Below are 22,500 nucleotides of genomic sequence, written 5' to 3'. Positions count from 1 at the left end.
CCTGTGTGTGTGTGTGGGTGTCTACCTGTGTGTGTGTGTGTGTGTGTGTGTCTACCTGTGTGTGTGTGTCTATGTGTGTGTGTCTACCTGTGTGTTTGTGGGTGTCTACCTGTGTGTGTGTGTGTGTGTGTGTCTGCCTGTGTGTGTGTGTGGGTGTCTACCTGTGTGTGTGTGTGGGTGTCTACCTGTGTGTGTGTGTGTGTCTACCTGTGTGTGTGTGTCTACATGTGTGTGTCTACCTGTGTGTGTGTGTGTGGGTGACCACCTGTGTGTGTGTGTCTCCCTGTGTGGGTGTATGTGTGTGTGGGTGTTTACCTGTGTGTGTGTGTTACTACCTGTGTGGGTGTATGTGTGTCTACCTGTGTGTGTGTGTGTGTGTCTACATGTGTGTGTGTGTGTGTCTACCTGTGTGTGTGTGTCTACGTGTGTGTGTCTACCTGTGTGTGTGTGTCTGCCTGTGTGTGTGTGTGGGTGTCTACCTGTGTGTGTGTGTGGGTGTCTACCTGTGTGTGCGTGTGTGTGTGTGTGTGTGTGTCTACCTGTGTGTGTGTGTGTGTGTGTGGGTGTTTACCTGTGTGTGTGTGTTACTACCTGTGTGGGTGTATGTGTGTCTACCTGTGTGTGTGTGTGTGTGTCTACATGTGTGTGTCTACCTGTGTGTGTGTGTGGGTGTCTACCTGTGTGTGTGTGTCTACCTGCGTGTGTGTGTCTGTGTGTGTGTGTGTGTGTGTGTGTGTGTGTGTGTGTGTGTGTGTGTGTGTGTGTGTGTGTGTGTGTGTGTGTGTGTGTGTGTGTGTGTACTGACCTGTGTGACAGGGTGGGCTTCATGGAGTGCATGGTGAGCTGCATAGGAACCTTCCCCTGGGGTGGTTCGTTCTGTCTGTTCTTCTGATGACGGAGGAGGAGGAGACGACCCAGCTCCTCACACCAAGACGACAACAAGGCTGGAAGGAGGAGGGGAGGAGAGAGGAGAGATGAAATGGGATGAAGCGCAGAGAGGGATGAGAGGAGAGGAGAAGAGAGAGGGGTGAGAGTTGAGAGGGATGAGAGAAGGAGAGAGGAGAGGACAGAAGGATGAGGGGGAGGAGAAGAGGAGAGAGGGATACAAGGAGAGGAGAGAGGGTTAAGAGGAGAGAGGGATAAGAGTAGAGAGGGAAGAGAGGAGGAGAGGAGAGGGATGAGAGGACAGAGGGATGAGTACACATTAGTCCTGACTGTTTAAAATCTCCTCTCCTCTCTCCTCTCCTCTCTCTGATCCCTCTCTCCTCTCCTCTCTCTGATCCCTCTCTCCTCTCCTCTCTCTGATCCCTCTCTCCTCCCTCATCACTCTCCTTTCCTCATCTCATCCCTCTCCTCTCATCCTTCTCCTCTGCAGCACATAGGGAATAGGGTGTGATTTGGGCAGTAAAACAGCCCTCCACAGCTAGACCTCCCACAGAGGTGTGAGAGAGAAAGGAGAGATGGAAGAATATCAACAACAAACAGTGAAATGTAATGGACCACCAGCTGACCAGTACAGATAATCCCACAAAGTGCATTAGTACAGGTGGGATCTCAAACCTCTCCTCTGAGACCTCCAGTTGATCCAGGAATGTGTTCTATTCCAGCACCTGATTCCGCCTGTCAACTAATCATCAAGCCCTTTACTAGGTGAATCAGGGGAGCCAGTTCAGGACTACAACAACATTGTGAAACATCTGGGAGGGGGGGTCCACCAGGAATGTTTTGAAAACTACTGCTTCAGTACCAAACCAGCCAAATCAGTGTCACTTCTGTCCTTGTCCACTAGAGTTCAGTCTGGCTCTACAGATCCCTCAGATGGATTTAATCCCTCCCTACCTCCCTCTCTCCTTCCCACTACCTACCTCCATCCCTACCTCCCTCCCTACCTCCCTCTCTCCTTCCCGCTACCTACCTCCATCCCTACCTCCCTCCCTACCTCCCTCCTTCCCCCTACCTCCCTCCCTACCTCCCTCCTTCCCCCTACCTCCCTCCCTCCCTCTCTCCTTCCCGCTACCTACCTCCATCCCTCCTTCCCCCTACCTCTCTATCTACCTCACTGATTCCCTCCACCTCCCTCCCTACCTCCCTCCTTCCCCCTACCTCCTTCCCTGATTCCCCCTACCTCCCTCCCCACCTCCCCCTTCCCCCTACTTCCTTCCCTCCCTCCCTCACTGTTTCCCCCTACCTCCCTCCCTGCTTTCCTCCCTCCCTACCTACTTCCCCAACTCCCTCGCTCCCTACCTCCTTCCCCAACTCCCTCCCTCCCTACCTCCTTTCCTCCCTCCGTACCTCCTTTCCTCCCTCCATACCTCCTTCCCTCCCTCTGTACCTCCTTCCCTCCCTCCGTACCTCCCTCCCTGCTTCCCTCCCTCCGTACCTCCTTCCCTTTACCTCCCTCCCTGCTTCCCTCCCTCCGTACCTCATCCCTTTACCTCCCTCCCTGCTTCCCTCCCTCCCTCCCTGCTTCCCTCCCTCCGTACCTCCTTCCCTTTACCTCCCTCCCTGCTTCCCTCCCTCAGTACCTCCTTTCCTCCCTCCGTACCTCCTTTCCTCCCTCCGTACCTCCTTTCCTCCCTCCGTAACCTCCTTTCCTCCCTCCGTAACTCCTTTCCTCCCTCCGTACCTCCTTTTCTCTCTCCGTACCTCCTTCCCTTTACCTCCCTTCCTCCTTCCCTCCCTCTGTACCTTCTTCCCTCCCTCCGTACCTTCTTCCCTCCCTCCGTACCTCCTTCCCTTTACCTCCCTCCCTGCTTCCCTAGGCCGTCATTGTGAATAAGAATTTGTTCTTAACTGACTTGCCTAGTTAAATAAAGGTAAAAAAAAAAAACATCAGTATGCGGCTCAGTGACAGTAAACAGGGGTCAGAGGTCAGGGGTCAGTAACATCAGTGTGCGGCTCAGTGACAGTAAACAGGGGTCAGAGGTCAGGGGTCAGTAACATCAGTGTGCGGCTCAGTGACAGTAAACAGGGGTCAGGGGTCAGTAACATCAGTGTGCGGCTCAGTGACAGTAAACAGGGGTCAGGGGTCAGTAACATCAGTGTGAGGCTCAGTGACAGTAAACAGGGGTCAGGGGTCAGTAACATCAGTGTGAGGCTCAGTGAGGGGTCAGGGGGAAATCAGTGTGAGGCTCAGTCAGGAAACAGGGGTCAGTAACATCAGTGTGAGGCTCAGTGACAGTAAACAGGGGTCAGGGGTCAGTAACATCAGTGTGAGACTCAGTGACAGTAAACAGGGGTCAGGGGTCAGTAAAATCAGTGTGAAGCTCAGTGACAGTAAACAGGGGTCAGGGGTCAGTAACATCAGTGTGCGGCTCAGTGACAGTAAACAGGGGTCAGGGGTCAATCACATCAGTATAATATGGTGTAAAGACACCAGCCATCAGCCTGGCTCTGTGTAAAGACACTAGCCTGGCTCTGTGTAAAGACACCAGCCACCAGCCTGGCTCTGTATAAAGACACCAGCCTGGCTCTGTGTAAAGACACCACCCTGACTCTGTGTAAAGACACCAGCCTGGCTCTGTGTAAGGACACCAGCCTGACTCTGTGTAAAGACACCAGCCTGGCTCTGTGTAAAGACACCAGACACCAGCCTGGCTCTGTGTAAAGACACCACCCTGACTCTGTGTAAAGACACCAGCCTGGCTCTGTGTAAAGATGAGGGCTGGAATACAGAAGACATGTCCAGATGGTGCCAGCAGTCTCTCTCTCCCTCCCCTCTTGCCTCTCCTCTCTCCCTCCCTCCCCTCCTGCCTCTCCTCCTCTCTCTCTCCCTCCCTCCCCTCTTGCCTCTCCTCTCTCCCTCCCTCCCCTCCTGCCTCTCCTCCTCTCTCTCTCCCTCCCTCCCCTCCTGCCTCTCCTCCTCTCTCCCTCCCTTCCCTCCTCCTCTCGCCCTCCCTCCCCTCCTGCCTCTCCTCCTCCCTCCCTCCCTTCCCTCCTCCTCTCTCCCTCCCTCCCCTCCTGCCTCTCCTCCTCTCTCCATCTCCTCCCTCTCATTTAGAAGCCTCACAGGGCCCAGGCACAGAGGCAGCTGGGTTTTTCATCCCCTCCCTCCATACTCTGGCAAGGCAGGTGCCAGGAGACAGACTGCTCTGTTATTGCTGGCCTGGGTTAGTGCTGGGCTGGGTTAGGGCTGGCCTGCTTTAGGGCTGGGTTATGGCTGGCCTGGGTTATGGCTGTCCTGGGTTAGGGCTGGCCTGGGTTAGGGCTGTAACTAGGGAAAAGGTTGGGACTGGGGTTGTAACTAGGGAAAACGTTGGGACTGGGATTGTAACTAGGGAAAACGTTGGGACTGGGATTGTAACTAGGGAAAGGGTTGGGACTGGGGTTGTAACTAGGGCTGTAACTAGGGAACGTGTTGGGACTGGGATTGTAACTAGGGAAAGGGTTGGGACTGGGGTTGTAACTAGGGCTGTAACTAGGGAAAGTTTTGGGACTGGGGCTGTAACTAGGGAAAGTTTTGGGACTGGGGCTATAACTAGGGAAAGTGTTGGGACTGGGGCTGTAACTAGGGAAAAGTGTTGGGACTGGGGGTTGTAACTAGGGAAAGGGTTGGGACTGGGACTGGGGCTGTAACTAGGGAAAAGGTTGGGACTTGGGCTGTAACTAGGGAAAGTGTTGGGACTGGGGTTGTAACTAGGGAAAAGGTTGGGACTGGGGCTGTAACTAGGGAAAGTGTTGGGACTGGGGTTGTAACTAGGGAAAACGTTGGGACTGGGATTGTAACTAGGGAAAGTGTTGGGACTGGGGTTGTAACTAGGGAAAGGGTTGGGACTGGAGGCTAACCAGGCTAACTCACCTCTACCATTATTCTGTTTCAACAAGAGGCTAACCAGGCTAACTCACCTCTACCATTATTCTGTTACAACAAGAGGCTAACTCACCTCTACCATTATTCTGTTACAACAAGAGGCTAACCAGGCTAACTCACCTCTACCATTATTCTGTTACAACAAGAGGCTAACCAGGATAACTCACCTCTATCACTATTCTGTTACAACAAGAGGCTAACCAGGCTAACACACCTCTACCATTATTCTGTTACAACAAGAGGCTAACCAGGCTAACTCACCTCTACCATTATTCTGTTACAACAAGAGGCTAACCAGGATAACTCACCTCTATCACTATTCTGTTACAACAAGAGGCTAACTCACCTCTACCATTATTCTGTTACAACGAGAGGCTAACCAGGCTAACTCACCTCTACCATTATTCTGTTACAACAAGAGGCTAACTCACCTCTATCACTATTCTGTTACAACAAGAGGCTAACTCACCTCTACCATTATTCTGTTACAACAAGAGGCTAACTCACCTCTACCATTATTCTGTTACAACAAGAGGCTAACTCACCTCTATCATTATTCTGTTACAACAAGAGGCTAACTCACCTCTATCACTATTCTGTTACAACAAGAGGCTAACCAGGCTAACACAACTCTACCATTATTCTGTTACAACAAGAGGCTAACCAGGCTAACTCACCTCTACCATTATTCTGTTACAACAAGAGGCTAACTCACCTCTATCACTATTCTGTTACAACAAGAGGCTAACTCACCTCTACCATTATTCTGTTACAACAAGAGGCTAACTCACCTCTACCATTATTCTGTTACAACAAGAGGCTAACTCACCTCTATCATTATTCTGTTACAACAAGAGGCTAACTCACCTCTACCATTATTCTGTTACAACAAGAGGCTAACTCACCTCTACCATTATTCTGTTACAACAAGAGGCTAACTCACCTCTACCATTATTCTGTTACAACAAGAGGCTAACTCACCTCTATCACTATTCTGTTACAACAAGAGGCTAACTCACCTCTACCATTATTCTGTTACAACAAGAGGCTAACTCACCTCTATCATTATTCTGTTACAACAAGAGGCTAACCAGGATAAATCACACCTTTCTCATGTTGATAAACATGTCCCACCAGTTGCCCCCAAACCGTGCCGCTGAGACCCGCAGGAGGAATTATACTGAGAGGGGGAGAGGGAGGGCGAGAGAGAGAGCAATCAAAACACCAGTGTGTGTGAGCTGAGCAATGACAGGGTACATTGAGGAGAGAGAGACACTGGCCACAAAATGAGGTGGAAACTGAGCTGCACTTCCTAAACCTCCTGCCCAATGTATGACCATATTATTAAGAGATACATATTTCCCTCAGATTACACAGATCCACAAAGAATTTAAAAACCAATCTAATTTTGTTAAACTCCCATATCTACTGGGTGAAATACAACAAATTACAACTCAAGATGTGTGACCTGTTGCCACAAGAAAAGGGCAACCAGTGAAGAACAAACACCATTATAAATACAACCCATATTTATGTTGATTTATTTTCCCTTTTGTACTTTAACTATTTGCACATCGTTACAACTCATTACGACTTGCCTAGTACAAATAAAGGTTAAAATAACATTTAAAAAAACAACGCTGTACAAAGACATACACAAGAAATTTGACATTTTTAAACTTTGTATGTGTAATGTTTATTGTTAATTTTGTATGGTTTATTTCACTTGTCTTTATGATCTATTTCACTTGTCTTTATGATCTATTTCACTTGTCTTTATGATCTATTTCACTTGTCTTTATGATCTATTTCACTTGCTTTGGCAATGTACATACAATAAAGCCCTTTGAATTGACATAGGAATGAGAGAAACCAATTATCCCACTCCACCACTTAAAGGGGAATTATTCTACTCCAAAGGGGCAGTCCACAGAGAGCCTGACCTGTTAAAGGGGCAGTCCACAGAGAGCCTGACCTGTTAAAGGGGCAGTCCACAGAGAGCCTGACCTGTTAAAGGGGCAGTCCACAGAGAGCCTGACCTGTTAAAGGGGCAGTCCACAGAGAGCCTGACCTGTTAAAGGGGCAGTCCACAGAAAGCCTGACCTGTTAAAGGGGCAGTCCACAGAGAGCCTGATCTGTTAAAGGGGCAGTCCACAGAGAGCCTGACCTGTTAAAGGGGCAGTCCACAGAGAGCCTGATCTGTTAAAGGGGCAGTCCACAGAGAGCCTGACCTGTTAAAGGGGCAGTCCACAGAAAGCCTGACCTGTTAAAGGGGCAGTCCACAGAGAGCCTGATCTGTTAAAGGGGCAGTCCACAGAGAGCCTGACCTGTTAAAGGGGCAGTCCACAGAGAGCCTGACCTGTTAAAGGGGCAGTCCACAGAGAGCCTGACCTGTTAAAGGGGCAGTCCACAGAGAGCCTGATCTGTTAAAGGGGCAGTCCACAGAGAGCCTGATCTGTTAAAGGGGCAGTCCACAGAGAGCCTGACCTGTTAAAGGGGCAGTCCACAGAGAGCCTGACCTGTTAAAGGGGCAGTCCACAGAGAGCCTGACCTGTTAAAGGGGCAGTCCACAGAGAGCCTGACCTGTTAAAGGGGCAGTCCACAGAGAGCCTGACCTGTTAAAGGGGCAGTCCACAGAAAGCCTGACCTGTTAAAGGGGCAGTCCACAGAGAGCCTGATCTGTTAAAGGGGCAGTCCACAGAGAGCCTGACCTGTTAAAGGGGCAGTCCACAGAGAGCCTGATCTGTTAAAGGGGCAGTCCACAGAGAGCCTGACCTGTTAAAGGGGCAGTCCACAGAGAGCCTGACCTGTTAAAGGGGCAGTCCACAGAGAGCCTGACCTGTCAAAGGGGCAGTCCACAGAGAGCCTGACCTGTTAAAGGGGCAGTCCACAGAGAGCCTGACCTGTTAAAGGGGCAGTCCACAGAGAGCCTGACCTGTTAAAGGGGCAGTCCACAGAGAGCCTGACCTGTTAAAGGGGCAGTTCACAGAGAGCCTGACCTGTTAAAGGGGCAGTCCACAGAGAGCCTGACCTGTTAAAGGGGCAGTCCACAGAGAGCCTGACCTGTTAAAGGGGCAGTCCACAGAGAGCCTGACCTGTTAAAGGGGCAGTCCACAGAGAGCCTGACCTGTTAAAGGGGCAGTCCACAGAGAGCCTGACCTGTTAAAGGGGCAGTTCACGGAGAGCCTGACCTGTTAAAGGGGCAGTCCACAGAGAGCCTGACCTGTTAAAGGGGCAGTCTGACCAATTTAAAGGGGTATTGAGTCAAAAGGATCAACTTCAGGTTTAAGGTTTCATATGACAGAACAGGGTAATAAGATTTGTCACCTCTTCACCGTCCTGTGTCCTCCCTCATACTCACCCCTCCCTCCCCCTCTCACCCCTCCCTCGCCCTACTCCTCTCCAATCACACTCTATTTCCTCCCTCAAACTCCCACACCCCTCTCACCCCTCCTCTCCCCTCTCCCTCTATTTCCTCCCTCATACTCCCCCCACCTCTTAACCCTCCCCTCTCACCCTCCCTCCCCTCCTCTCCCCTCTCCCTCATACCCCCCACCTCTTAACCCCTCCCCTCTCACCCCTCCCTCCCCCTTCTCTCCCTACCCCTCCTCTCCTCTCCCCTCCCCTCCCCACCCTCCCCTCCCCTCCCCCTCCACCCCCTCCTCTCCTCTCTCCCTCATACCCCTCCCTGTCACCCCTCCACCCTCTCCTCTCTCCCTCTATGTCCTTCCTCTCTCCCCTCCCCTCCACCTCTCCTCTCTCCCTCATACCCCTCCTCTCACCCCTCCACCCTCTCCCTCTATTTCCTTCCTCCCTCTCCTCCCACCCCCTCATCTCCTCTCTCCCTCATACCCCTCCCTCTCACCCCTCCACCCTCTCGTCTCTCTCTCTAGTTCCTACTTCCCTCCCCTCCCCCGCCACCCCTTCCTCTCCTCTCTCCCTCATACCCCTCCCTCTCACCCCTCCACCCTCTGCTCTCTCCCTCATACCCCTCCCTCTCACCCCTCCACCCTCTCCTCTCTTCCTCTATTTCCTTCCTCTCTCCCTGCCACCCTTCCCAGACCTCTCCAAGGGGACAGTGGAGAATCAAGGTTGATTAATGCAAAAGGCTGACTGTTTCTCCTCCCTCCTATCCTCCTCCCTTTAACAACAGGTTTCTCCACGAGTCACGCCGACAGCCCAGAGATAGTCAGTTCAGGTGTACCTCATGTCTGGGATTCAATTTACTATGCTGCTCCAATACAGACTACACATAGCTGACATTTAGTGTTTAACCAATAGGATAATGTTAGTCTGATATGCTATGTTTTCACAGCTAGTGAGTGTAAGGTCTTTATTCCATTAGCATGGAGGGAAGGTGGGAGGGAGGGAGGGAGGATGGAGGGAGGGGACAGGATGGAGGGAGGGGAGAGGAAATAGGGAGGGGAGATGATGGAGGGAGGGGAGAGGATGAGGGGGGGAGGGGGAGAGGATGGAGGGAGGGGACAGGAAATAGGAAGGGGAGAGGATGGAGGGAGGGGACAGGAAATAGGAAGGGGAGATGATGGAGGGAGGGGAGAGGAAATAGGGAGGGGAGATGATGGAGGGAGGGGAGAGGAAATATGGAGGGGAGATGATGGAGGGAGGGGAGAGGAAATAGGGAGGGGAGATGATGGAGGGAGGGGAGAGGATGGAGGGAGGGGACAGGGAATAGGATGGAGGGAGGGGAGAGGGAGAGGATGGAGGGAGGGGACAGGAAATAGGAAGGGGAGAGGATGGAGGGAGGGGACAGGAAATAGGAAGGGGAGAGGATGGAGGGAGGGGAGAGGGAGAGGATGGAGGGAGGGGAGAGGAAATAGGGAGGGGAGATGATGGAGGGAGGGGAGAGGATGGAGGGAGGGGACAGGGAATAGGATGGAGGGAGGGGAGAGGGAGAGGATGGAGGGAGGGGACAGGAAATAGGAAGGGGGAGAGGATGGAGGGAGGGGACAGGAAATAGGAAGGGGAGAGGATGGAGGGAGGGGAGAGGATGGAGGGAGGGGAGAGGAAATAGGAAGGGGAGATGATGGAGGGAGGGGAGAGGAAATAGGAATGGGAGAGGATGGAGGGAGGGGAGAGGACGGAGGGAGGGGAGAGGAAATAGGGAGGGGAGATGATGGAGGGAAGGAGGGAGGGGAGAGGAAGGAATGAGGGCAGGGGAGAGAATAGGAAATAGGGAGGGGAGAGGAAGGAGGGAAGGGAGAGGAAGGAAGGAGGGCAGGGGAGAGGATGGAGGGAGGGGAGAGGAAGGAAGGAGGGCAGGGGAGAGGCTATCTTATCATCTGTGCCTAGTAGATTAGTCTCAGGGGTCTGCCTGGCTGTGGTATTGGTCCCCAGTTGTGTTGCATGCTGGTCAGCTACAGTAAAGGGCAGTAATACATCTTCTCTCTCTCTCTCTCTCTCTCTCTCTCTCTCTCTCTCTCTCTCTCTCTCTCTCTCTCTCTCTCTCTCTCTCTCTCTCTCTCTCTCTCTCTCTCTCTCTCTCTCTCTCTCTCTCTCTCTCTCTCTCTCTCTCTCTCTCTCTCTCTCTCTCATGTTGGAGCCATGTCAGTGACTACTTAGGCCCCTTGCCGCATAGGGAGCCAGACGGTCTAGGTATTATGGATCATTCCTCTCGCTGCAGCCCGGCATGGGCTCCGGATTAAACACAGCCTCCTGCCCTGCTGGCCACGGTATGTGTGTGTGTCCTTCTAGATTGTGTGTATCAGGACACACGGCCAGCATGTCATGCCATGTGCGAAGAGGAGAGGCTGCCTCAGCCGAGCTTTGGCCCGGCCGGCGAAGAGGAGAGGCTGCCTCAGCCGAGCTTTGGCCCGGCCGGCGAAGAGGAGAGGCTGCCTCAGCCGAGCTTTGGCCCCTCGCCAAGAAGGTATTACTGCATTGAAGAACATATGTGGCCATGTGGTGGCAGGAGACACACAGGGGAGGAGGGAGGCCATGTGGTGGCAGGAGACACACAGGGGAGGAGGGAGGCCATGTGGTGGCAGGAGACACACAGGGGAGGAGGAGGGCCATGTGGTGGCAGGAGACACACAGGCGAGGAGGAGGGCCATGTGGTGGCAGGAGACACACAGGGGAGGAGGAGGGCCATGTGGTGGCAGGAGACACACAGGGGAGGAGGGAGGCCATGTAGTGGCAGGAGACACACAGGGGAGGAGGGAGGCCATGTGGTGGCAGATTTTACATCCTGTTTTCTTTGTGTTGCTGTGCCAACAGTCTCCGAGTGAGTCACTGCATAGTGACAGCTCTAAAATATTCTCTCTCTCCCTCTCACCTCCTGAGGAGCAGTATATCCTTATGCAGAAATCCTAAATAAATCCCTAACTTCAATCTGTTAATGCGTGTCTTTCACAGTGACAGTACGCTGATTTATAGTAAAACTCCTCCAAACCTATTTAGATCTTAATTCGACTTAATCTGGCAACAACATCTTTATATCTTAATTCCACCCAATCTGGCAACAACATTTTTATATCTTAATTCAACCCAATCTGGCAACAACATCTTTATATCTTAATTCAACCCAATCTGGCAACAACATTTTTATACTTAATTCAACCCAATCTGGCAACATTATTATTAAATGAACAGCATCCCCAGCCTTAATCTAATAGGTTATTAAATGAACAGCATCCCCAGCCTTATTCTAATAGGTTATTAAATGAACAGCATCCCCAGCCTTATTCTAATAGGTTATTAAATGAACAGCATCCCCAGCCTTATTCTAATAGGTTATTAAATGAACAGCATCCCCAGCCTTATTCTAATAGGTTATTAAATGAACAGCATCCCCAGCCTTATTCTAATAGGTTATTAAATGAACAGCATCCCCAGCCTTATTCTAATAGGTTATTAAATGAACAGCATCCCCAGCCTTATTCTAATAGGTTATTAAATGAACAGCATCCCCAGCCTTATTCTAATAGGTTATTAAATGAACAGCATCCCCAGCCTTATTCTAATAGGTTATTAAATGAACAGCATCCCCAGCCTTATTCTAATAGGTTATTAAATGAACAGCATCCCCAGCCTTATTCTAATAGGTTATTAAATGAACAGCATCCCCAGCCTTATTCTAATAGGTTATTAAATGAACAGCATCCCCAGCCTTATTCTAATAGGTTATTAAATGAACAGCATCCCCAGCCTTATTCTAATAGGTTATTAAATGAACAGCATCCCCAGCCTTATTCTAATAGGTTATTAAATGAACAGCATCCCCAGCCTTATTCTAATAGGTTATTAAATGAACAGCATCCCCAGCCTTATTCTAATAGGTTATTAAATGAACAGCATCCCCAGCCTTATTCTAATAGGTTATTAAATGAACAGCATCCCCAGCCTTATTCTAATAGGTTATTAAATGAACAGCATCCCCAGCCTTATTCTAATAGGTTATTAAATGAACAGCATCCCCAGCCTTATTCTAATAGGTTATTAAATGAACAGCATCCCCAGCCTTATTCTAATAGGTTATTAAATGAACAGCATCCCCAGCCTTATTCTAATAGGTTATTAAATGAACAGCATCCCCAGCCTTATTCTAATAGGTTATTAAATGAACAGCATCCCCAGCCTTATTCTAATAGGTTATTAAATGAACAGCATCCCCAGCCTTATTCTAATAGGTTATTAAATGAACAGCATCCCCAGCCTTATTCTAATAGGTTATTAAGTGAACAGCATGACACAAACACATCACTTGTCTTATTGGTTTAAATCAACAACATGATATACTTTAATTCTGGTTGTGTATAAAGGACCCAAACTATTATAGTTAAAACAAAACAAATCATTTTTCAATTGTAATTTATTTATAATAAATTGATTACGGCCTCGTCCATTGGAGAAGAGAAAGTCAATATAGAGCAGAGTTTCTCAAACTCGGTCCTCGGCCCACCCTGGGTACACATTTTTTTTTTGTCTTAGCAAACACACACACACACACACACACACACACACACACACACACACACACACACACACACACACACACACACACACACACACACACACACACACACACACACACACACACACACACACACACACACACACTATACACACACACACTATAGTTTATACACACCTAAACACACACACTATAGTTCACACACACTTAGTTAAACCTACTCACTGACTTTTACATTTAGCCATTTTAAACCTACTCACTGACTGCTCTTATACACCAGCCACTTAGTTAAACCTACTCACTGACTGTATACACCAGCCACTTAGTTAAACCTACTCACTGACTCTAAAACCAGGGGTTAGTTAAACCTACTCACTGACTGTATACACCAGCCACTTAGTTAAACCTACTCACTGACTGTATACACCAGTGTCTTAGTTAAACCTATTCATTGACTGTATACCCAGCCACTTAGTTAAGTTTATTCACTGACTGGGGGCCACCAGCCACTTAGTTTAAACCTATTCACTGACTGTATACACCAGCCACTTAGTTAAACCTACTCACTGACTGTATACACCAGCCACTTAGTTAAACCTACTCACTGACTGTATACACCAGCCACTTAGTTAAACCTACTCACTGACTGTATACACCAGCCACCATGTTAAACCTACTCACTGACTGTATACACCAGCCACTTAGTTAAACCTACTCACTGACTGTAGAGAACCAGCCAAGTTAAACCTACTCACTGACTGTATACACCAGCCATTAGTTAAACCTACTCACTGACTGGGAGCCCAGCCCACTTAGTTAAACCTACTCACTGACTGAGATGACACCAGCCCTAGTTAAACCTACTCACTGACTGTATACACCAGGGTAGTTAAACCTACTCACTGACTGCATGAACCAGCCAGGAAGTTAAACCACCACTGACTGTTATAGACCAGCCAGGGAAAGTCCAGGATCACACCAAGGTTCTTGGCACCTGGGAGGATTCAAATGATCAACGTGATGGCAAAGAGATCATTGGAATCGGGCAGTCCTTCCCCGGGAAACAAAGCAAAATATGCCAAGGGAGCTTGACTGGTGATCCTGTCTTTCCCACTGATATGTCTGCCAGACATGCAGAGATGTTTAACGCCACCTGGTCATCAGAAGGGGTGTGTTTACCAGTGTGTATAAACTATAGTGTGTGTGTGTATAGTGTGTGTGTGTGTGTGTGTGTGTGTGTGTGTGTGTGTGTGTGTGTGTGTGTGTGTGTGTGTGTGTGTGTGTGTGTGTGTGTGTGTGTGTGTGTGTGTGTGTGTGTGTGTGTGTGTGTGTGTGTGTTTAGGTGTGTGTGTGTTTAAGTGTGTATAAACTATAGTGTGTGTGTGTGTATAGTGTGTGTGTCTTTGTGTGTCTTTGTGTGTGTGTGTGTGTGTGTGTGTGTGTGTGTGTGTGTGTGTCCGTAAGGCCGTCCTACTGCCAATGTTTGTCTATGGAGATTGCACGGCTGTGTGCTCGAATTTTATACAACTGAATGGGTGTCCACATACTTTTGTATATATCATGTATCATGATAATATTGTATTGTGTGGTCCTTGCTAATTCATGGCCCAAATAACAACACACAACCACATCGACATTCAATAGAAACGTTGAAAAACCCCAGAAATGAAAAAACCTACTAGAGAGTGAATTAGTGAGCCAGATCAATCCTCTACCTGTCGAGTGATTCACCAATCACGGACTAATAATTACACAGTGTTCCTTCTCAATCCTGCTATTCAACCTTTAAGAAGTAGGCTTCGGGACACTCATTCATGGCTTGTCAGTGAGACATGAGGAGTGGCTCAGAGACAACCACCACAGGACAAAACCAGAGACGACCACCACAGGACACAACCAAAGACGACCACCACAGGACACAACCAGAGACGACCACCACAGGACACAACCACCTAATCCCAGATATGTCGACTGAGAGACAGACGGTCTATCTCCTGTTTCTGTAGTGAGACAGCTTGATGTGCCAGGACACCCCCTGGACAGGACACTAGTCTATCTCCTGTTTCTGTAGTGAGACGGCTTGATGTACCAGGACACCCCCTGGACAGGACACTAGTCTATCTCCTGTTTCTGTAGAGACGGCTTGATGTACCAGGACACCCCCTGGACAGGACACTAGTCTATCTCCTGTTTCTGTAGTGAGACAGCTTGATGTACCTAGGACATCAAACAAATTAAACAAACATTGCATAGCATTCACCGATTTAAAAACAATAGGTACATACAGTTGAAGTCGTAAATTTACATACACTTTAGCCAAATACATTTAAACTCAGTTTTTCACAATTCATGACATTTAATCCTAGTAAAAATCGCTGTCTTAGGTCAGTTGGATCACCACTTTATTTTAAGAATGTGAAATGTCAGAATAATAGTTGAGAGAATGATTTATTTCAGCCTTTATTTCTTTCATCACATTCCCAGTGGGTCAGAAGTTTACATACACTCAGTTAGTACTTGGTAGCATTGCCTTGAAATTGTTTCACTTGGGTCAAATATTTTGTGTAGCCTTCCACAAGCATATGTTCAAGGCAAAGCAAATAAGAATATGTTCTTAACTGACTTGCCTGGTTAAATAAAGGTAAAAAAAAAAAAAAATCCCACAATAAATTGGGTGAATTTTTGCCCATTCCTCCTGACAGAGCCGGTGTAACTGAGTCAGGTTTGTAGGCCTCCTTGCTCGCACACGCTTTTTCAGTTCTGCCCACAAATGTTCTATATGATTGAGGTCAGGGCTTTGTGATGGCCACTCCAATACCTTGACTTTGTTGTCCTTAAACCATTTTGCCACAACTTTGGAAGTATACTTGGGGTCATTGTCCATTTGGAAGACCCATTTGCGACCAAGCTCTAACTTCCTGACTGGTGTCTTGAGATGTTGCTTCAATATATCCACATCATTTTCCTCTCTCATGATGCCATCTATTTTGTGAAGTGCACCAGTGCCTCCTGCAGCAAAGCACCCCACAGCATGATGCCACCACCCCGTGCTTCACGGTTGGGACGGTGTTCTTGGTTTGCAAGCCTCCCCCTTTATCCTCCAAACATAACGATGGTCATTATGGCCAAACAGTTCTATTTTTGTTTCAGCAGAAGAGAGGACATTTCTCTAAAAAGTACGAACTCTGTCCCCATGTGCAGTTGCAAACCGTAGTCTGGCTTTTTTTTATGGCGGTTTTGGAGCAGTGGCTTCTTCCTTGCTGAGCGGCCTTTCAGGTTATGTCGATATAGGAATTGTTTTATAGTGGAAATAGATACTTTTGTACCTGTTTCCTCCAGCATCTTCACGAGGTCCTTTGCTGTTGTTCTGGGATTGATTTGCACTTTTTGCACCAAATTACGTTCATCTCTAGGAGACAGAACGCGTCTCCTTCCTGAGTGGTATGACGGCTGCGTGGTCCCATGGTGTTTATACTTGCATACAATTGTTTGTACAGATGAATCTGGTACCTTCAGGCGATTAGAAATTGCTCCCAAGGATGAACCAGACTTGTGTAGGTCTACACATTTTTTTTCTGAGGTCTTGACTGATTTTTTTTATTTTCCCATGATGTCAAGCAAAGAGGCACTGCGTTTGAAAGTAGGCCTTGAAATACATCCACAGGTACACCTCCAATTGACTCAAATGATGTCAATTAGCCTATCAGAAGCTTCTAAAGCCATCACATCATTTTCTGGAATTTTTCAAGCTGTTTAAAGGCACAGTCAACTTAGTGTATGTAAACTTCTGACCCACTGGAATTGTGATACAGTGAATTCATTATAAGTGAAATAACCTGTCTGTCAAACAGTTGTTGGAAAAATGACTTGCCAAAACTAAAGTTTGTGGAGTTGTTGAAAAAACTAGTTTTAATGACTCCAACCTAAGTGTATGTAAACTAGTTTTAATGACTCCAACCTAAGTGTATGTAAACTAGTTTTAATGACTCCAACCTAAGTGTATGTAAACTAGTTTTAATGACTCCAACCTAAGTGTATGTAAACTAGTTTTAATGACTCCACCCTAAGTGTATGTAAACTAGTTTTAATGACTCCAACCTAAGTGTATGTAAACTAGTTTTAATGACTCCAACCTAAGTGTACGTAAACTAGTTTTAATGACTCCCACCTAAGTGTATGTAAACTAGTTTTAATGACTCCAACCTAAGTGGACGTAAACTAGTTTTAATGACTCCAACCTAAGTGGATGTAAACTAGTTTTAATGACTCCAACCTAAGTGGATGTAAACTAGTTTTAATGACTCCAACCTAAGTGTACGTAAACTAGTTTTAATGACTCCAACCTAAGTGGATGTAAACTAGTTTTAATGACTCCAACCTAAGTGTACGTAAACTAGTTTTAATGACTCCAACCTAAGTGTATGTAAACTAGTTTTAATGACTCCAACCTAAGTGTATGTAAACTAGTTTTAATGACTCCAACCTAAGTGGATGTAAACTAGTTTTAATGACTCCAACCTAAGTGTATGTAAACTAGTTTTAATGACTCCAACCTAAGTGTATGTAAACTAGTTTTAATGACTCCAACCTAAGTGTATGTAAACTAGTTTTAATGACTCCAACCTAAGTGTATGTAAACTAGTTTTAATGACTCCAACCTAAGTGTATGTAAACTAGTTTTAATGACTCCAACCTAAGTGTACGTAAACTAGTTTTAATGACTCCAACCTAAGTGTATGTAAACTAGTTTTAATGACTCCAACCTAAGTGTATGTAAACTAGTTTTAATGACTCCAACCTAAGTGTATGTAAACTAGTTTTAATGACTCCAACCTAAGTGGAGTCATTAAAACTTCAACTGTACCCGCGGAAAAGTAATCTGACTCAACATCACCGGCGTAGTTATGTTATGACAAAAGCAAAATGATTCAACAATGTGTAAACAACCATGCTATCACAGACAGAACACTTTAGCAGCCCCCCCCCCCAAAAAAAAAGCATTCGGAACCTTCGCAAGGGGTCCAATCAGAAAGCCACATCGGATGCACACACCATTTAATGTACGTCTGGTCCTATAAGACACGTCCACCAACACTGACAGAAAATGATCCCAAATGGCACCCGGGGCTCTGGTCAAAAGCAGTGCACTACACAGGGAATAGGGGGCCATTGGGCTCTAGTGCTCTGGTCAAAAGCAGTGCACTACACAGGGAATAGGTTGCCATTGGGCTCTAGTGCTCTGGTCAAAAGCAGTGCACTACACAGGGAATAGGGGGCCATTGGGCTCTAGTGCTCTGGTCAAAAGCAGTGCACTACACAGGGAATAGGGGGCCATTGGGCTCTAGTGCTCTGGTCAAAAGCAGTGCACTACACAGGGAATAGGGGGCCATTGGGCTCTAGTGCTCTGGTCAAAAGCAGTGCACTACACAGGGAATAGGGGGCCATTGGGCTCTAGTGCTCTGGTCAAAAGCAGTGCACTACACAGGGAATAGGTTGCCATTGGGCTCTAGTGCTCTGGTCAAAAGCAGTGCACTACATAGGGAATAGGTTGCCATTGGGCTCTAGTGCTCTGGTCAAAAGCAGTGCACTACATAGGGAATAGGTTGCAATTGGGCTCTAGTGCTCTGGTCAAAAGCAGTGCACTACACAGGGAATAGGGGGCCATTGGGCTCTAGTGCTCTGGTCAAAAGCAGTGCACTACACATGGAATAGGGGGCCATTGGGCTCTAGTGCTCTGGTCAAAAGCAGTGCACTACACATGGAATAGGGGGCCATTGGGCTCTAGTGCTCTGGTCAAAAGCAGTGCACTACACAGGGAATAGGTTGCCATTGGGCTCTAGTGCTCTGGTCAAAAGCAGTGCACTACATAGGGAATAGGTTGCCATTGGGCTCTAGTGCTCTGGTCAAAAGCAGTGCACTACATAGGGAATAGGTTGCCATTGGGCTCTAGTGCTCTGGTCAAAAGCAGTGCACTACACAGGGAATAGGGGGCCATTGGGCTCTAGTGCTCTGGTCAAAAGCAGTGCACTACACAGGGAATAGGTTGCCATTGGGCTCTAGTGCTCTGGTCAAAAGCAGTGCACTACACAGGGAATAGGGGGCCATTGGGCTCTAGTGCTCTGGTCAAAAGCAGTGCACTACACAGGGAATAGGGGGCCATTGGGCTCTAGTGCTCTGGTCAAAAGCAGTGCACTACACAGGGAATAGGGGGCCATTGGGCTCTAGTGCTCTGGTCAAAAGCAGTGCACTACACAGGGAATAGGTTGCCATTGGGCTCTAGTGCTCTGGTCAAAAGCAGTGCACTACATAGGGAATAGGTTGCCATTGGGCTCTAGTGCTCTGGTCAAAAGCAGTGCACTACATAGGGAATAGGTTGCCATTGGGCTCTAGTGCTCTGGTCAAAAGCAGTGCACTACACAGGGAATAGGGGGCCATTTGAGACACATTCTGTGATGAGGATGATTGATTGATTCAGCCGATGGCATGACGTCTGCCATACTGAACGGTACAGCACTGTGACACAGACAGGTACCTGAGTCTGTCGTACTGAACGGTACAGCACTGTGACACAGACAGGTACCTGAGTCTGTCATACTGAACGGTACAGCACTGTGACACAGACAGGTACCTGAGTCTGTCGTACTGAACGGTACAGCACTGTGACACAGACAGGTACCTGAGTCTGTCATACTGAACGGTACAGCACTGTGACACAGACAGGTACCTGAGTCTGTCGTACTGAACGGTACAGCACTGTGACACAGACAGGTACCTGAGTCTGTCGTACTGAACGGTACAGCACTGTGACACAGACAGGTACCTGAGTCTGTCAGACATCTTCTGCACGAGCTGGTTTCTGTAGGGTTTAAATATATAGTGTTCAGCATTTCACTAGCAATGCATAACAACATTTCTGATAGGTGGACTAACAATCAGAATGGATGAAGTACTTAGTAGAACCAATGAAATAGACTTAGTAGAACCAATGAAATTGACTTAGTAGAACCAAAAAAATATACTTAGTAGAACCAATGAAATAGACTTAGTAGAACCAATGAAATAGACTTAGTAGAACCAAAAAAATATACTTAGTAGAACCAACAAAATAGACTTAGTAGAACCAATGAAATAGACTTAGTAGAACCAATGAAATAGACTTAGTAGAATCAATAAAATATACTTAGTAGAACCAATAAAATAGACTTAGTAGAACCAATGAAATAGACTTAGTAGAACCAACATAATATGTTTAGTAGAACCAATGAAATAGACTTAGTAGAACCAACATAATATGTTTAGTAGAACCAATGAAATAGACTTAGTAGAACCAATGAAATAGACTTAGTAGAACCAATGAAATAGACTTAGTAGAACCAATGAAATAGACTTAGTAGAACCAATGAAATAGACTTAGTAGAACCAATGAAATAGACTTAGTAGAACCAACAAAATATACTTAGTAGAACCAATGAAATAGACTTAGTAGAACCAATGAAATAGACTTAGTAGAATCAATAAAATATACTTAGTAGAACCAATAAAATAGACTTAGTAGAACCAATGAAATAGACTTAGTAGAACCAATGAAATAGACTTAGTAGAACCAACAAAATATACTTAGTAGAACCAATGAAATAGACTTAGTAGAACCAATGAAATAGACTTAGTAGAACCAATGAAATAGACTTAGTAGAACCAATGAAATAGACTTAGTAGAACCAATAAAATAGACTTAGTAGAACCAATGAAATAGACTTAGTAGAACCAACATAATATGTTTAGTAGAACCAACAGAATAGACTTAGTAGAACCAACATAATATGTTTAGTAGAACCAACATAATATGTTTAGTAGAACCAACAGAATAGACTTAGTAGAACCAATGAAATAGACTTAATAGAACCAATGAAATAGACTTAGTAGAACCAATGAAATAGACTTAGTAGAACCAATAAAATAGACTTAGTAGAACCAATGAAATAGACTTAGTAGAACCAACATAATATGTTTAGTAGAACCAACAGAATAGACTTAGTAGAACCAATCAAATAGACTTAGTAGAACCAATGAAATAGACTTGGTAGAACCAACATAATATGTTTAGTAGAACCAACAGAATAGACTTAGTAGAACCAACATAATATGTTTAGTAGAACCAACAGAATAGACTTAGTAGAACCAACATAATATGTTTAGTAGAACCAACAGAATAGACTTAGTAGAACCAACATAATATGTTTAGTAGAACCAACAGAATAGACTTAGTAGAACCAATGAAATAGACTTAGTAGAACCAACATAATATGTTTAGTAGAACCAACAGAATAGACTTAGTAGAACCAATGAAATAGACTTAGTAGAACCAATGAAATAGACTTAGTAGAACCAACATAATATGTTTAGTAGAACCAACAGAATAGACTTAGTAGAACCAATCAAATAGACTTAGTAGAACCAACAGAATAGACTTAGTAGAACCAACATAATATATTTAGTAGAACCAGCAGAATAGACTAAGCAGAACCAACAGAATAAATGTAGTAGGACCAACAGAATAGATTTAGTAGAACCAACAGAATATATTTAGTAGAACCAACAGAATAGACTAAGCAGAACCAACAGAATAGATTTAGTAGAACGAACAGACTTAGTAGAACCAACAGAATAGATTTAGTAGAACCAATAGAAAAGATTTAGTAGAACCAACATAATCGACTTAGTAGAACCAACATAATAGATTTAGTAGAACCAACAGAATAGATTTAGTGGAACCAACAGACTAGACTTAGTAGAACCAACAGAATTTATTTAGTAGAATCAACAGAATAGATTTAGTAGAACCAACAGAATAGACTTAGTAGAACCAACAGAATAGATTTAGTAGAACCAACAGAATAGACTTAGTAGAACCAACAGTATAGACTTAGTAGAACCAACAGAATAGATTTAGTAGAACCAACAGAATAGATTTAGTAGAACCAACAGAATAGACTTAGTAGAACCAACAGGATAGACTTAGTAGAACCAACAGAATAGATTTAGTAGAACCAACAGAATAGACTTAGTAGAACCAACAGAATAGACTAGAATCCCAATCTCCATGTTAATCCCATTGTGAGAGATTGGACGGTGCAGTTGAGGTTTGGGTACAAGGTGAAATCAACTAATATATGCCATTTAGCAGACGCTTTTATCCAAAGCGACTTACAGTCATAGCGCCACGCTCTACCAACTGAGCTACAGAAGGACCACTAGGCTGCTAGACCACCAACTAGCAGCCTATTGACTTTATCAACACCATCAACAGGTCAAGGGTCACCATACGAGGGAACATTTTCACATGTCCACCAAAGACTGAAATGTCAAACATGGAATTGTAGAAAGTGAAGAAGTGGCTGATAATTTAGTCATCGCCGGGTTCAGATTAAAATATGAGGGCCCAATTATGTGATGTCTCTCTTTCCTGGTTTCCCTCCTTAATAACTGTGGTTCAACCCTTAACCATTGACACTCGCACATCTCCCTCTCTGACTCACCCTCTTCTGAAATTAGTGGTTTGCAATACCTCTCTCTCTCTCTCACTCTCTCTCTAACTCTCTCTCTACCTCTCTCTCTACCTCTCTCTCTCTCTCTAACACTCTCTCTAACTCTCTCTCTCACTCTCTCTCTCACTCTCTCTCTACCTCTCTCTCTCTCTCTCTCTCTCTCTCTCTCTCTCTCTCTCTCTCTCTCTCTCTCTCTCTCTCTCTCTCTCTCTCTC

At 46.2% G+C, this 22,500-nt stretch overlaps 1 pseudogene; it reads right to left on the bottom strand.

Moving 5' to 3' along the window:
* The window catches only part of LOC123989592, a 349,650-nt pseudogene that overhangs the window by 53,956 nt on the left and 273,194 nt on the right, over positions 1-22,500 (bottom strand).

This window comes from Oncorhynchus gorbuscha, linkage group LG11 (assembly GCF_021184085.1).
Source record: "Oncorhynchus gorbuscha isolate QuinsamMale2020 ecotype Even-year linkage group LG11, OgorEven_v1.0, whole genome shotgun sequence".
In the NCBI taxonomy this organism is placed as follows: Eukaryota; Metazoa; Chordata; class Actinopteri; order Salmoniformes; family Salmonidae; genus Oncorhynchus; species Oncorhynchus gorbuscha.
The sequence above is the reverse complement of the archived record's forward strand: the minus strand, read 5'-3'. Positions and strand labels throughout refer to the sequence as shown.